We start from the raw sequence: 9,583 nt of genomic DNA, 5'->3' as shown, positions 1-9,583 counted from the left end.
AATAAAGTTCAAATCGCCATTCATTTTCTAGGCAAGAAGTCCTCTGAATCGACAACCTGGCAAGTTCTGTTGATTGAAGACATGCACAAATTGTACCTGACCGATTACTGCCTTCAAATTTTACTGCGTGTAACGAACTCTCCAGTACGGGAGACGCAATTTCTTCTGCTTTCTAGTACAGTGGCGCAAATCCAATATCTGAAAAGCTTATTATCTGAAATTACCTATTGCTGTATCCATATATGTGATCATCTATTTTAAATCGCTTACCTCAATCATAACAAAATCTTTCCATTCGTATGAAGCATACCCATGTTAGTGTCAGGAAAATTTATATAGACAACACACACAAGACCGTGGCACCACCTTTATACTACAGAAACAGTGTGTGACAATAATCATATCATATCAGTGATCACATACGATATCGCTTAATAATCTCTCAATCCCTTTCTATAGCTACTCAATACGCTCACTCGTATCCGAAGTCCGATCGTCTACCCTTCATTCCTATACCATTATATTCTGATATCCTCCTGGCTGTATATAAATCCGAGGACTGATACAACAAAGTGTGATGCTCACCGACGCATGATCCTTCGTCTTCGCCTCTGACTCTCATATCTGGCTGATACTCCAAAGATCTCTGTGATGACTCTCACACTCTCTCCACGCTATGTTACCGTTCTACTAAGATACGTCTCGTTCACTCATATATGTGATAACTAAATATATAATAGTGCGCTCCGCGCCTCCTCCTATAAATATAATAATAATCTCTAATATATCTCTGTGCCCACCTCTCAATGTGGCGCGTACTCTGTGATCGTACTTGCTGTGGACCACGATACTCTTCGTGCTCATCTGTGTGCACCCTATGATGCATCTCGTGAATCTCAACTCATGTGCAGCACGAACGTGTAGCACGGAATACGTCAAATATCTCCACCTGCGTGACGAGTGAGAATCCTAATATACCCTCATGTGGGCGCTCACCTGCATTGCACCCCGCAAAAATGTGAACGGTATTAGACTCCACTATCACATGCTCCTGACGTAACTATTACACTAGTCCTCGCTCTGTGTGCTCTCATGCGTAGTGGCGCTCCTCTGTGTGTAACAGCCTCCTCCTCAGGTGTTTATCTGGCATTAACTGTTCGTTATGTTTTTAGACTCTCTTCTGGAACTATTCGCCTCATCTTTCCTTCTTCTCTTATAGCATACGTTCTTAAAATACATTGAAAAGCTGACTACTCTTTAATCTTATAACAGCCCTCCACCTGAACGACCGATGACACATTAGTCTTGTCCTTGACAACCTTTGTCCGTTTCTCGATTCATTCATCCGAACTCGTTTCTCTTTGATCGGCTTTATTTTGCCAATACAAAATAGAGATTTTCAGCAACTAAAGGCAATTCAAAGGACGCAGTTTAAAACTGTTCTCAGATAAATGGCTGAACGTTTATTCCGTGTTACTGACTCTCCACGAGGAGCTATATTATATGGTGCTGTCATGTCTTGTGTTCTCCGTTCTTTTGCTCTCCTTCGTCGGGCCCTAATGTGTCATATTATGGGCATGTGTCTGTGGTGTCTCTCTTCACCTCACGATCACTATCTTGGTTTTTTTTTTGTGTTGTTTGTTGTTATTTCTTATAAGTCTTTATCTTTTTTCTCTCAGTTGGATATCTCTTGTCTTTTATTCATTGATCTAGTCTACTTCTTTGTTTATTATTTATTCTACTATTTTTATCTATTTTTACATATTATGCCTCTTACTATTAATTTTATATATTAGCTGCGGGCCTTCTATGTTGTCTAGTTATTTGCCTTCGTTCCGCTTTTCTGCCCCTTAGCACGGCCTTCTTGTGTCTGCAGGGCTTTTGTTTATTTGTGTGTATATTTATTTTCTTTCATTGTTATTTCTTTTCGCTCATTGCGTTTTTCTTGTATATTGTTTTCTTAATATTTTTTAGTCAGTGTTCAGTAGTTTATCTAGTTTATCATGTTTGTTTGTTTACTTTTTACTGTACTTACGTTACTTTGTACTTGTTTTTGTAGTTAAGTATTATATGTTATTTGAGAGCGATATCCATTCATCCAGCCGGCTAGGACTGGGACCGAACCCTCTTTTTTCGTTTGTCCTGTAGTGATGTACTATTCTCTTATTTTCTTCCTTATCTAATCTGTTGAGTTTTGGTTCGCTTCTTATTTTTGTCTTCTTTATTTGTAGCATTTATTCTTCAGTCGTTTTGTTGCTTGCGTCTCATTTCTTACATTACATATATCATTCTTTTCCACGAAGGCTTCTGTTCTCTCTCTTCCTCATTTAGAGTGTTTCCCTTTCAGTGTGTCATGTGTGAAGATTTGTGTAATATACCAATTAAGTTGTATTTTTCACATTTATCGAAAGTTTAAAATCACACAATTTAATTCTATATCGATTAATTTTTTTTGTAAACAACACATATATGCAAGTTTTGTAATCTTGAAGATCTCCGAAATTCTTTTACTTGTGTCTGTGTATAGAAGAAGTCACTTATCTATGCTTGTCTGTTTTAGCAAATTGTGCTGGAGAGGTAACGGTAAGTCTTTGTGTTTGCTCGGTCAGTCTTATCAACTAACTTGGTTCATAGGCATCATTACAATGCTGTCGATCATTTTGTATTTGTGCCACCTTTATCATGGTGACATCCTTTCACCTTTACTTGTTGATTTAAGAGTAAGTAAAGAGATTAATTATTTAACACCATCGATATGTCTGGGCATTTCGCATTTTACATTCGTGCATCGATTTACTTAAAAAAAGTATTTATTAGCAAAGTCCTTCAACACTTGGATCCAATTACTTTTTAAAACCAATTAGAAAACCCCTTCAATTCGATTGGTTGCATCTTTATTATGATAATTTTTAAAATAGTCTTGAGCATAGGAAGCGCTGATCTTATAAAGTTTTTGAAATCACATTTTAGACCAACTTTGATCCTATAAATTTCCCTTTAAAATGGTCCAAGTGCTCTTAGATTAAAGAAATTATAAAAGTAAGATAAAAATGTTTTTTAAAAATGTCTGAGATTTATTTTCGTGCAGGAAAGATGTTTGTATTTTCTGGGATCTTAAGAGAATGCATGAATCACAGAGAAAAAGGTCTCCTGCGTGTTTAAACACAAGCAACAAAGAAGTGGGTCACATGACAACTTGGGTAAAGCATCTACCCCTCCACACCCTGCGTTAGCCCCCTTCCCCTATAAATATTTCTCTTCTGTTGTATTATGGTGGAAATATGCCCGGTTGGCTGGATTATACTTGTGTGTGGATAATCTAATTCAATGCATGGGAACTACACAGAGCCTGCGTTGGTATGAGTAAATGTGAGAGAAGGAGGGGGAGAGCTCTTTATGTAAGTGCAGGTATGTAGGTATGTGTGTCTGAGTGGGTGTGTGCTCATATCTACATTCTTTCAATGTGTGCGTGTATGCATGCTTGCGCGCTTGTGTGTGTGAGAGAGAGAGCGGGGACATTCTATTGTCCTAGCTCGGAATTGTTGAGATAAACAAGACAGGCAAATATCTTTTCGGTCTTGAACTTATTAATTCATCATCTTATCTTGCCTGGTATCGACTAAGTGATCTCTGTATTCATACTGACCCTAACATACCAGTGCCAGACCTGGGCATAATCAAGACCCAGAAAGGAAAAGTAACAACGTGAAATGGCTTTGAGACGGGCGGCTAACAAGAGTCGACGGGACATGATGAAAAAAATGAAACAATCCGAGTGACGGTGGGGTCCATGGCAGTCCACCAGGACATCCAGCAGCTGAGAGTCAAGTGGTTTGGACACGTGACCAGGATGCCAGTCGACCAGCTAGCACCGAAAGCCTACACTCGAAGATGCTTTGTCACCCGAGCAAGAGGACGACCCTCTCCCCCCCCCCCCCACCCTCGCAGGCACTGGACCGAGGGTGTGGCAGAGACCTTCTCGTCACGTGACCTTAAGTCCCTGAGATTTCAAGTCGCGCCACCAGCCGCTGTCTCCCTACGACACTTAAGGTAAGAGAGGACGATGAAGAAGAGGAAACGAATTTCACATCTACTTCGTCTCTGCTCCATTTTCTATCACTGGCTTCTGATATTCATTATTACGATATATTTTGACCTCTGTCTGTCTGTCTTTCTATCCTGTTTTTGTATTTATTTATTTATTTTATTTTTTTATTTTATTTATTTTATTTTAGTTATTTATTTATTTATTCTCCTGCTAGTCTTGACCTCATTTTCCTTCTGATGTGATCGGAAACTTTTCCGAATAATCTTTCAGAAGTGCCCGACAGTAGACCACTTTGCCTCCAGTCACGAAAGGCATCTCTTTATCACCTCTGACCTGGCATTTTATTTTAAAAGCAGATTTTCAAGCTACAGACTTACAGTTATGCAGAAAGCTTCCTGTAGCTCCACATCACGAACCTTTCACAGATCGGACCTCTGGTCGCCTGCCCTTTGGATCCACATCCGTTTCGGTAAAGCGGTTTGAAACATGGCTGGTGGGCTGAGTCGGGCCGATGCTAGCAACATCCGGAGCGCACGCTGTTCCTGTAACATTCTCCACTGGAGAGCTGAGGAAGACATGGAGGAATGTGCCATGGAGATTTTTCCCTCCGCTTCCGTCGCGCCGTTTTCTACAAGCCTCGTCTGTTAACTCTTTACTCCAAAAATCTGTCAAATAAGTCTGTCGCCTTCGAAATCAGCACAGGTAACTATTTTGAGCAGTAGAAGTGCTCACGATCTCCTGTTTTTTTCTCTACAGTTTGTTCAGAACCATGTCTATACTGTTTCTCTCTGCGCGGTGTATTAATCACTAAAATTCAAAAGCAGCAAATTAAAAAGTAAAGTCAGATATAAGTTTCTCTGATATGTGTGAATATCTGTGTTGCCAAGACATTCATGCTCAAGAAGATGGAGGAATAATGAGATAAAGCTTTCAAAGCTCGCTGATCGTACCCGCTGTCAAATTGGCTACGAAGCTGAAACTGCCTTTTGTCCTCCTGTGTTTTGTGAGAAGACTTGGGATGTTTGGTTGAGATGTCTTTCTTGCATTTTTTCAGACGTAATTAAATGAAGATTTAATGTGTTGCAGATGTCCTGGAAAAAGACTTTTTCCATCCGGGTCTTTTAGAAGGGTCGGAAAGACGAGATCGTGATCCGAAAACTCGCCGAGCGTTTGATGTCTTGCACTCTCCTGTCAAGCGGAGTGGAGTGGTCATCTTGAACTTCTCTCGTGCGGGCGTCCAGTCGGGCGAGGCAGTCCTGGTGCCCTCCATAGTGCAGTAAAGTGGGCGAGGGGCTACAGTCTGTTGAGACTCGTGCTGCAGTTTTCTTTCCATTCAGTAAATAGCGAAATATGGCCTGCGGGAATCTGAGACTGTGTGTGTGTGTGAGAGAGAGAGAGAGCGAGAGAGAGCGAGAAAGGGAGAGAGTGCGTGTTTTCGTGTTGGTAAATCTTTTTTTGGTGGAGGCGATGATATCAGGAACTGTGTAGCAATGTGAAGTAAGCTCTTGACTTTGCCGCTTCTCTATTAGCTGGAAGCCCTATAATGAACTGACAGATGAATGCAGACAGACAAGAACCTTCCCGAGTCTTGTTATTAGCGATGTCATGGACTTCATCGTCTTACAAGTATTCATCTAATTACGAGTTTCACAAATTGAGGGCTGACGCTGGAGCAGAGCTCGTCTTCAAGGAGACACTATGATACTGAAGTAGACGTGCAGCAGAGACAACGATCTTAAAATGCCAGAGAGGGAGTGAGTGTGGCAGTCAGTGACGACATCAGTACCCTCACATACACTGTTACTCCAATGCCGGTCACGCAAATGAAGCTTGACTGTGTCACGTGGTGACAGAACGTGCTAACGACAGAAACGGAAGGCCCCCTTTAATCTCTCAATGATTGGAATGTCGGGATATCTATTTCCGCCAGCTGCGACGGTGTGCCCGTGACTTCCGGTTTGAAAAATGTCACATGCGCGGAATACGTCACAGCTCTACATGTGATAAATACGTCACGGCCCGTCATGTGATGTAAACTCTGTGATGTCTTCGCTGTCGGAACTCAAGACAAGAAACAAACGCAGGTCTCCTGATGTCCGGTGAAGACACTGGCTGCCTGGCTGTTTACATCCTTGTGGGAAGAAGCTGGAAGCGGTCTGCATGCTCCTGTCAGGAAGAGGTGACTGAGAAATGATCCTTTACTTTGTCTTTTCACTATCAATGCTCGATTTGAGACAAGAGGGACAGCAAACTGTCACGCCAGACTGACGAGGGAAATGGGTCTCCAAAATGTATGCAAATAAAGCAGTGCACGCATAAGTGGACAAACAGTTTAATATGAACAAGTCGTGTCAGGTCTATTGACGTTCTGTCGTCCGTCTTGAATATGTGAGAACCGTCAACAATCTGCGTCAGTATTAGCAGTTGACGGCCCACACGTCATAGAGACCGGAAGTGAGGCTATGAAAATATCAGTTCGTGACCGAGTTGTTGGAAAATCTCCATTCTTGGCATGGCCCACTGCCCACGATTAATAACGATTTTCGGCCAGCTGTCATCTTTCGAATGCATCATTTGCATACACTGATACTGTTTGCACAGCTCTGAACGATATTGACAGCTTCAAAGTTTGAATGGGTAAAGGTCACACAACCATGTGGCCTCAGGGACTGCAAAGTGTGAGTGGTTCACAGTGTGTAGGGCACGGTATGTGGAAAGTGGAGCCCAGCCCTCTTCGTCTGCTGCTTATTACTGTCGGTAGTAAGTTATGTACCCACTCGCTGCTGGGTAGACTATGTGGGGGATGGCAGTGAAAGGCTGAACATCTATATTCAGTGTTTCACCAAAGATAAAGCACAATTAAATTTGAGTTTTTGAGGGCCGTCGGTGAGTATGAAGGAGCTTGCAGTAAAACAAAACTTGTAAGTACCATGAGTAGTGCAGGACAAGATTCTGAGTGTTTTATACACTACTTCAAGAAATAGCATCACTGACATCACTGCAAACGTCTGTCATCCCGCGTGGTTTTACATAAATAAAAACACCAAAGAAGGTTTCAGATCCTCTTTGCAAAACACAACCAACCACGCTTTTTTCAGTAAACACTCAGATCTCAAAGACAAATACACAGTTCAAAATAAAACATCTTGCTTTAGAGAACGCTAAAAAATCTCAACAACAACAAATAATGAAGGAATGACAACTGAAAAGTCGATCAGCCCTGGGGACATGCGGACAATATTTTGAGAGGAACTCTTTAGCACGGGGCGTGCGTGATCACCTTGACCCGGCCAACAGCAAAACTGACGAAAGACTCTCAGGCCTCGATTGAGGTTTCCTAGCAACAGGGTTTTTTTCCCCAGTAACATCACAGAACCCGATACCTAAACTTCACAGAGATGAGAATAGACACAACATGAGTGTAGGGGTAAGGGAAGGAGGAGCAGGGACGTTATCGTCCACCCGGCCTGCCAGTCCCCCCACCCTTCCACTACCCTCTTACCCCACAAACCCCCGAGAGCCAGCTGTCGTCATCAGGGTGACTTCGCGCCTGTAACTCACAAAACACATAAACGTCACTCAATCGCTTATCGGTGAAGATCGTTTGAAGTGAGTGTCTGAACAGCATCGAAAACTGCTTTTGATGGGAGGACGAAAGGAATAACTGTGGCCAGCAAGCAGCGCAGTCGACATTGATGTAACTGATGACGTCAGTGAACGGTTAGCGGCTGGCTGTGACTGTGACTGTGACGTCACCTGGCAAGTGATGACAGGCTAGCGTGACACCAGTGCCTTTGGGGAAAGGCACAGAAGTTAAAGGCCAATCTGTTTTATGACAACATGAAAACGAAAGGAAGGTTAAACGACTTCAAAAACGAGCGGTTGTTTGTGTGACAATCCCGCTCAGTTTTATTTGTTTACATGGCCGGTCACTTTCACAGGAAGACATTCAGTGGTGTAACAGGTCTTTTACTTACAGATGGAGATGTAGCTCTAGGTACAGTGCTAGAAATGTGTTCTGTGTTCTGTCTACATTCATAAACTGTGTCCATAGCCAGAACCGTAAACAGGATAATCCCACGAGACTTTGAAGTGGTGTAGTTGAAGATAAATAAAAAGCATCAAAAGCAATAGGATGTGATCGATGAAAAACGTCATAAAACAGGGAGAGCAGTCTGTTAGTAACGGCTGTTAAACGACAGGGATTTATTTAAAAATTCAGAAAGTCACGTGAACAATAGAATAATGTTAAGTGATAGCGTATATTGGATAAAAATATCTGAACTGAAAGTGAGACTGGGTCATCAAGTGGACAAAAATATCTGAACTGCAAGTGAGACTGGGTCATAACATCATTCGCAGATGATGTTAGGTTCTTTTATCAAGAACAGCGTCGTCCCAGTGAGAGCCGGGACTAGAAAATACATCCTTTCACACCGCCAACACCACCACCAACGCTCCCCCACCGCCGCCGCCCTCACAACCACCACCACTCGCTAGTTGCTTTGCCAAGAAGAGAAGAACGATAACGCCAGGGCCCAACCCCTATCCTCCACATACCCCTCCCACACACTCCACATCCACCTCTTGCCTGCAGAAGTTTGAGATACAACACGAAGATACAGACAGACGAGCAGACGAGTACATCCACGAACATGCAACGTCTGACATGACTATCGACATGAACAGACTGACCGGCCAAAGGATCAACAGACAGACTGACGGACAGACAGGTAGACAACACACTGTCAGATACAGACCAACAGACAGACTGACGGACAGACAGGTAGACAACACACTGGCAGATACAGACCAACAGACAGACTGACGGACAGACAGGTAGACTGACGGACAGCTCCGCCAAAGCCGAGCAGCCTCCATAACAGTAAGAGGGATGCATTGAGGGGGGAGGGTATGCTCACTTCTGATAATGAAGCAGCTGCTGAGTCGACCCAGCTGTCCTCACAAGAGGGCAACAGAGGGACAATACGATTGTTGTAGTAAGTTACAACACGCCCTCTCTCAACTGTCATCTGCACCTTCCACACCCTCCATGATAAACAGCTTAGAACTTGTTATTTGTGAGGCATGGGGATTCTTTGTTGCACGTGTTACAGTTCTGCCGTGTGACGTCACTGTGGCGGTCAGAGGCATTTTACTAATCACGTGGGTGATGAATCTGGCCTTCAGCTGCCTAACCTTTGAAGGAAACTGGGATACTAAGGATCTTTAACTCCTCCCCTCAAAACATTCCCTCCTTTTTACTAAACACACGCACGCACGCACAACGCATGCACACACCTTGATAGCTGAAGAAATGAACAGAAATTTACCATTGTAATACCTCTTAAGGGTTAGATTGTTTATAATTTGTGTTTCCTCATGCCACGATAAAGGGGACAAAACACCCTTTACCAATAATTCGCAATTTCCCGTTTGAAAATCAGGTGCAATATGTATTTAGCATATTATTTCATTATTTTCCTCAACACACACACACAAAGCAAACGTCCACAATAGCAGGAACATTCCTAC

This window comes from Pomacea canaliculata, linkage group LG13 (genome assembly GCF_003073045.1).
Source record: "Pomacea canaliculata isolate SZHN2017 linkage group LG13, ASM307304v1, whole genome shotgun sequence".
NCBI classification, from domain to species: Eukaryota; Metazoa; Mollusca; class Gastropoda; order Architaenioglossa; family Ampullariidae; genus Pomacea; species Pomacea canaliculata.
The sequence above is the reverse complement of the archived record's forward strand: the minus strand, read 5'-3'. Positions refer to the sequence as shown.